The sequence below is a fragment of the Alosa pseudoharengus genome, unplaced genomic scaffold (genome assembly GCF_046254945.1).
Source record: "Alosa pseudoharengus isolate Yale_2024_CS ecotype anadromous, Long Island Sound unplaced genomic scaffold, YU_APseudo_1.1 YU_APseudo_1.1_scf_12, whole genome shotgun sequence".
Classification (NCBI taxonomy): domain Eukaryota; kingdom Metazoa; phylum Chordata; class Actinopteri; order Clupeiformes; family Clupeidae; genus Alosa; species Alosa pseudoharengus.
Genome location: NW_027468587.1, coordinates 9,789,989 through 9,797,938, shown reverse-complemented (window position 1 = coordinate 9,797,938; position 7,950 = coordinate 9,789,989).

Sequence of the window (7,950 nt, the reverse complement as noted above, 5' to 3'; positions counted from 1 at the left end):
ACATGGTGTGTTATAAGTAGTAAGCACGCAGAGCTGTGCTATTCTCTCCTTCTTTTCACATATACAACCCCAACACGGAAAAACTTTGGACGTTCTGTAAAATGCAAATAAAAACAGAATGTGTTAACTAGTGAGGGCCAAAATATGCACACTAGTTAACTAGTGGGAGCCAAAAGGCTCACTAGTTAACTAGTGAACACATTTTAGCTTCACTAGTTAACTAGTGAGAGCCAGAAATGTCTACTAGTTAACTAGTAAAGGCCAAAATGCATACCAGTCAGCTAGTTGAAGGCTTTTGGGTCTTACTAGTTAAACTAGTGACAGCCAAAAATTTGCACATGTTTACTAGTGAAGGCAAAACACCTCACTAGTTAACTAGTTGCAGCAGGTCAATGTCACTAGTTAACTAGTGAACCATAAATGGCTTACTAGCTAGCTAGGTGATTGCAGCAGGCTCACTAGTTAACTAGTTAATGCATCATTTGTCCAAACTAGTTAACTAGTGAGGTCATAAATGTATACTAGTAAACTAGTTCAAGACAAAATTCACACTAGTCAACTAGTGGCGCAGAATTCAAATTAGGAGGCGGAGAATTCTGGAAATTGAGGCTTTCTATTGGCTCTCTATGTCCAAATAGAACATGACAACCAATCACAGTGCTGAATTTCACGAAATCCCACCCACAACATTTGCATGTGGCACACAAGTTAACATGCTGGCCAAAGGAACTCTAGCTAGTAAACTAGTGGCTTCAGTGTGACACTTACATGTAAACTAGTGAAGGCAGAACTGCTCACTAGTTAACTAGTGAAGACACAAATGCCCACTAGTTAACAAGTGAGGTCTAAAAACTGTCACTAGTTTACTAGTGTGCACCAAAACACCCACTAGTGAACTAGTCATGGCAATTTCCATTCGACTAGTTAACTAGTGAGGTGCAAAAAGTGTCACTAGTTTACTAGTGTGCCCCAAAATGCCCACTAGTTAACTAGTGAAGGCCATTGCAGCCCCACTAGTTAACTAGTGAGATGCCAAAACGCTCACATGTTAACATGTAAAGGCCAAAATGCCCACTAGTTTACTAGTGAGGGTGTTGTGAGGCTTACTAGTTAACTAGTGGCATGCATATTTTGTTCACTAGTTAACTAGTTACACCTAAAAACACAAACAAGCTGACCGTTTTTGTCCACTAGTTAACTAGTGGAACAATTTAAGTCTCACTAGTTTGCATGTGTGGCAGTAAAGCAGCTCACTAGTTAACTAGTGCGCAATGTCGCACTTACATGCAAATGAAGAAGGCGGTACAAGGATTTTGATTGGTCCATTTAGGAGTCAGAAACCTAGAAAACATGGCTGACTTCATCCAGGCTGTTCTAAGAGCAAACTTTTATAAACTAAGATCGTTTGGGCATAAAAATATGTTTTGATAACACGTCTAGTGACAAAGTTGTGGTGTATTGCTATAATCTTCGTTCAGTTAATGTCTACAATCTTTAGTTTTTCAGTTATTAGTCTGAAAATCGCGATAAAACTGGAGGCATTTGTATATGGTTGCCTAGCAACGAAACCTTTCAGTAACATGAACATTGATGATAGCATTGCTGATGTGGCAAGTCTAGCTCAAGTGGTTAAGCAGCAGGAGATTATGTGGGAGACCAGGGTTCAATTCCTTAGAAGTGCATGAATTTTTTTGTTGAGCTTTTAATTACTTTTGAAACCATGTGCAGTTAATGTGTGCAGTTAATGTGTACAATCTTTTGTTTTTCAGTTATTAATCAGAAAAGCACGACTGAATGGATACATGTCTGTGGTTGTCTAGCAACAATAAACAAAGAATAATATTAAAATCGATCCCTTGCATGGGGTTTCCCTGTTATTATTAAAAACCATTTTGACAGAATATGAGATACTGCATACTGCAGGCTCTGCTTTACTATCTATACTGAAGTACCGTTGCAGAGCAGTGTGTCACTTTAGCCACTAGGGGCACCCATCAGGACCTGATCGCGAGGCTATGAACAGTAAATTTACATATAGACTGGGTGGGATTCTTACATGACACCCAATAGGAGTCTTCTACCCACCCTCTCATTAGAATATGCATAATGATCGTTTCAGGCACTTGTTAACTAGTGAGCTGCTTCACTGCCACACATGCAAACTAGTAAGACTTAAATTGTTCCACTAGTTAACTAGTGGACAAAAACGGTCAGCTTGTTTGTGTTTTTAGGTGTAACTAGTTAACTAGTGAACAAAATATGCATGCCACTAGTTAACTAGTAAAGCCCACAACACCCTCACTAGTAAACTAGTGGGCATTTTGGCCTTTACATGTTAACAAGTGAGCGTTTTGGCATCTCACTAGTTAACTAGTGGGGCTAGAATGGCCTTCACTAGTTAACTAGTGGGCATTTTGGGGCACACTAGTAAACTAGTGACACTTTTTGCACCTCACTAGTTAACTAGTCGAATGGAAATTGCCATGACTAGTTCACTAGTGGGTGTTTTGGTGCACCCTAGTAAACTAGTGACACTTTTTACCTCACTAGTTAACTAGTGGGCATTTGTGTCTTCACTAGTTAACTAGTGAGCAGTTCTGCCTTCACTAGTTTACATGTAAGTGTCACATTGAAGCCACTAGTTTACTAGTTAAAGTTCCTTTGGCCAGCATGTTAACTTGTGTGCCACAAGCAAATGTTGTGGGTGGGATTTTGTGAAATTCTTCGCTGTGATTGGTTGTCATGTTCTATTTGGACATAGGGAGCCAATAGAAAGCCTCAATTTCCAGAATTCTCCGCCTCCTAATTTGAATTCTGCGCCACTAGTTGACTAGTGTGAATTTTGTCTTGAACTAGTTTACTAGTATACATTTATGACCTCACTAGTTAACTAGTTTGGACAAAGGATGCATCAACTAGTTAACTAGTGAGACTACTGCCATCACCTAGCTAGCTAGTAAGCCATTTATGGTTCACTAGTTAACTAGTGACATTGACCTACTGCAACTAGTTAACTAGTGAGGTGTTTTGCCTTCACTAGTAAACATGTGCACATTTTTGGCAGTCACTAGTTAACTAGTTAGACCCAAAAGCCTTCAACTAGCTGACTGGTATTCATTTTGGCCTTTACTAGTTAACTAGTGGACATTTCTGGCTCTCACTAGTTAACTAGTGAAGCTGAAATGTGTTCACTAGTTAACTAGTGGGCATTTATGCTGTCACTAGTTAACTAGTGTGCACAAACATGGCTCACTAGTTAACTAGTTGACAAAAATGGCTTGCATGTTGGCCTGATATCAAGATATCAGAATAAATGCTTAAGCGGCTGGCCAAATTACATAGAAGTTAACAAGTGGGAATTTGACATTCAGTAGTCAGCTAGTAAACATTTTTGTACCTTACTAGTTGACTAGTAATATATAGAAGTCTTTAAACTAGTTAACTAGTTCACATTGCAATGTCCACTAGTTAACTAGTGAACATGCTGAGCATTACTAGTTAACCAGTAAGATATGAAACATATGAACTAGTTAACTAGAGAGAATTTGGGCCTTACTAGTTAACTAGTGAGCATTTTGGCTGTCACTAGTTAACTAGTTCACAGAAACATGGCTCACTAGTTAACTAGTTGACAAAAATGGCTTACATGTACATGATAATTATGCCTGATATCAAGATATCAGAATAAATGCTCAATCGGCTTTCCATACGCACTGTCACAAGATGTAAACAGCCCTTAGCATGAGTCCCAGGCAACACTTGTCTGCTGGATGAATATCCTTAGGATTTTTATTCAGTCATTCGAACATTATGGGCTATAAGTGTCGCTTTTTTCAGGCTATGTTTTCGAATGTAACCCCTTGGCAGTCAATAGTGAAAGTAAATAACTAAATATAAAACTGTTTTGTCATTGCCTATGAGACCACGGTAAAGTTAGTTTCAGTTTGCCAATGAGTTCAAATAATAGGCGAGTGCGGATGCACGTAGGCTATCTTCTGCTAGTCACACACGTTTTAGTAAAGCAAGGTTTAGTGGAATCCTGGTGTTGCATACAAGGTATTGAGGTCTCTCAAAATATAAACGCACTGTTTGATGTTGCCACTGTTTAATATTGAACTGCTTGCTCTTAAAGGGAATGACAGATGTCATTCTCATTGGTTTAAAGGATGGTACGCCCAAAACACTCCCATGACTGATTAAGAAACATAAAAACAACCCTTTTGAACATTGCACATGGCATCTGGCGAATTATTACGCTGTAAATAAAGTGATTTTGGATTGGCCACACCCTAAACGTATTTAAACCATCCGTTTCAGACAGTGCGTTTCAGATCGCTAAAATAGAGCCCAATGTCTTTCAGGGAAGACCTTGAACATTTCAGGAAATCAAATGGCAAAATTAACTCTGCACATATTTAAACAGCATTTATCCATAGAGGAAGAGTCCAGGTGCTAAAATGGCCTGTCTGCAGTCCAGACCTGTCAAATTGGGTGCGTCATAGAATGAAAAACATGATTAAGAGAAGACTACAGACTGCTGAGCAGATGAAATCCTATATCGGGCAGGAATGGGACAACATTTGGGAATGGGACAACATTTCATTCAACTGGTCTCCTCACTTCAACATGAAGCACACACAACATGTTCTTATATGAAGAGGTGAAGCAGCACAGTGGTAAACATGCCCCTGTCCAATTTATTTTCAAACAGGTTGCTTGCATCAAATTCAAAGTTAAAGAAAAATTCAAGTATTTAGCACTTTGAGTCCCTCTTCTGGTTTGTTTTGGATGAACTAGAGTGGTGGACACCGGAATTTTGACGGTTGGTCCTGTCTCGACTTTTCTGACTCGTTTTGAATCGCCTTTCTCTAGTCAGAGTGGCTGCGTACAGGCATGCTCAAACATGTCCTAAAACAACCCTTAACGTTCGTTTTCAAAACTGTGCAACTCACAGAGTGGTTAGTGGTGTTCGTTGATGTTCCAAAACAAGTAGGCCTAGCGTAGCGAAATACAGTTTCTGTTGTGTTTTATTTGCCATTTTGTAAAATCCCATTGATTTCTGTTGGAAGACTCATTGCACTTTGATATTACTGCGCTACCGTCTATGCTTCAGGCTCAAATATTGAGCAGAAGTTTATACTCGGTTGTGAGGTGTCTGAAAAAATAGTTCCACAATAGCAAATAAGACGGCTGGAAATCAACATTTGCTATGTTGTCCATGTCCTTTTTGCGGCTAATATATGGGATTATTACATTTGTAGATTATCACATTCTGTTTTTTTATATGCATTTTACACAATGTCCCAACATTTTCTGTGCTGGGCTTGTACATTATTTTCATGAAATGTTAAAATGCTTCAATGTTAATAGCTTTGGATGAACACATCCGCCAAATTAATAAATGTTAATAAACACTGACCAGCAGCATTGAAGGCCAAAGAGGTATGGCAAGCAAAAATGGACCTGCGCCACAATAATAAAAAAAAATAATAGCAATAACTAAAGTCTGCAAAAGTTCATCATTATCATGAAGTACATTTTACCCATTTCTACCTGCTTATTTTAAGCTTTGTGTTATTGAATTGAACAAATATACTGAGGCCACAAGGTCACAAGTGTAGTGTCACTTTAAGACCACCTTTGACCCCTTGTATATGTTTTGACACATCAAATTGAGAAAGCCTGGCAGGAAGAGCTATGAGGGTACTATATGTTCTTGCCATATAGATGTGATGGCGAGAGTTCATGCGCCGGCCCATTTGCTGGGAGTTTACATGGAGCAGGAATCTTTTCAGTGCCTGCACTACCCTGCAGGTAGACTCCTCTTGAGCCTTTGACCCCAGAGCTGATTTTAAAGACTGTGGTATTTGGCTAAACAAATACTTAAATACAGTCATCAACACAGGTGTGCTACCAACTTGGAGGCTATCAAGATATTTAGTTATTTCACTGTTGAGTTAACTCTGTGTTCTGACTCCCTCCTGGGACTATGTGAGGTTATTAGGCTACTGGTAATCAGCTCACAGCTAATTTAAAACCCTCATTGAGCAAAGGCCCAGGACATTTTCTTGGTGACTATAACTCGACTATAAATCATCACCTTTCACAAGCATTTCAGTTCAGTTCAGTTCAGATATCTTTATTAGTCCCCGAGGGGCAATTCGGTTTACAGCCAACCCATCCATGAAGGGGTTAAAAGTTAAAAAGTGCATTAGCATACACTGTATAAATGTATGCAATGTTAAGAATAATAAATAGACAAATAAATAAGTACTGCAGCAGCCATACATCACCTGTCTACAGCCACACACACACACACACACACACTCTCACACACACACACACACACACATACACACTTCACCTGCCAGTTACGGAACAGAGCAGCAGAGTCCAAGAACCAGTATTGTTGTAGATATGTGCATTCTTTTAACAGTCTTATATGATGCTCATTTAATAGTCTAATAGCAGAGGGAATGAATGAGTTTGCATAGCGGTTAGTTTTACGTATTGGCACATGGTACCAATACATAAAACTAACCACTATGCAAACTCATTCTTGGACAGACACATACAGGTTGCTTGCAGAGTGAACACAAAGTTATATGTTTGAGTAATATTATTTTTAGCAGTCTTAGTCAGTGCACCCGGTTTTATTTTGTTCCATTGCAGTGGAATTAAGACCTGCTGACTAGACCCAACAGGCCAGTGAAGATGAATTCACTGTCAGGTTGCTAGGAGCAACAAAGGACAATCCCTGCCTTGTGTCTCAGGGAATTATAAACCTCAACAACAACAAAAAACAGTCACACATGCACGCATGGCTGCTGTCAAGAAGTCTGTCTACTTTTGAACTACTCACTGCAGTGCCTTGGCATTAGGAAGTTGTTCCACCATGATCAAAGAGGTCAGTGTCTGTCATGAGAACACTCCACACCGCCACACCAGAACTGTCGGCCTGTCGATATGTTTATATGTGGCATGATGCAATAAGACTGTTTCCTCTCATCCCTGGACCGATGATGTATGGAGGAACAGGAGGAAAACAAATGGTCAGACAACGTTCCTTAGTAGGCTACTCTATATACAGACAATATAAATGGGCTAGTTAACTATCACATCTAGAGAAGATTTTAAATTTTAATTGAATTATGGTGCCTTTTTACTTTTCTACAACATGACATAAAACTACCCCAAATGTTAACAATCCAACATGCAAACAAACAATCCAAAACAATCCAACATAAAAAACATGATAGGCTATTGCCCTCAATATGTAGATGATCACCTTGAGGTGACACTCATTTTCTTAAATGTAACTGTAACACAGCCTTTAAAAATTTGTAGAGAAAAAACAGGATGATGTCTATGTTTTCAAGGAAAGTCCAATAAAGTGAAAGAGCACAAAAGTGTTTAGGAGCAGGCGATTTTCCTGGGTAACCACCAATGAATTGCTGCAGTTTGATGCCGTCAGCTTTTCTCTCCCTTCGCTCACTGGGATGCGCAGCCTAGGCTGTGACGAACGGTTGCAGGTGCAGGTGCAGGCTGTGGCAGCATCAGCAGCGTGCGTGCCAGTCTGCAACGATGCGGTAGGCTATTCCAAACCTCAAGTCCTGTTGTTCCGTCGTAAACCCAACTCAGGACAATTTCCCAGAACCCAGAAGTGTAGCCTAACCCTGTAACTAGCCTATCCGAGCCACCTCGTTACGCAGTGATTCAGAACATCGTTTAAAGATGATGCGTGTTTAAAAAAACGGAATCAGTGCGTCTTGTAGGCTAAACATTTTCCTCAGTTCCCACCCGTCCCACTTCCCCTCACATAATTCAAGGGACAAATAAGAGTGCTTTTGTCGTAACCAAAAAGTGGGCTGTTCAGGCGTTTTTCCTACGTAGTTTCGGCCACCTCTCCATCTCAGACTCTTTCTCTTACCTCCTTCGCTGGCGGACGGA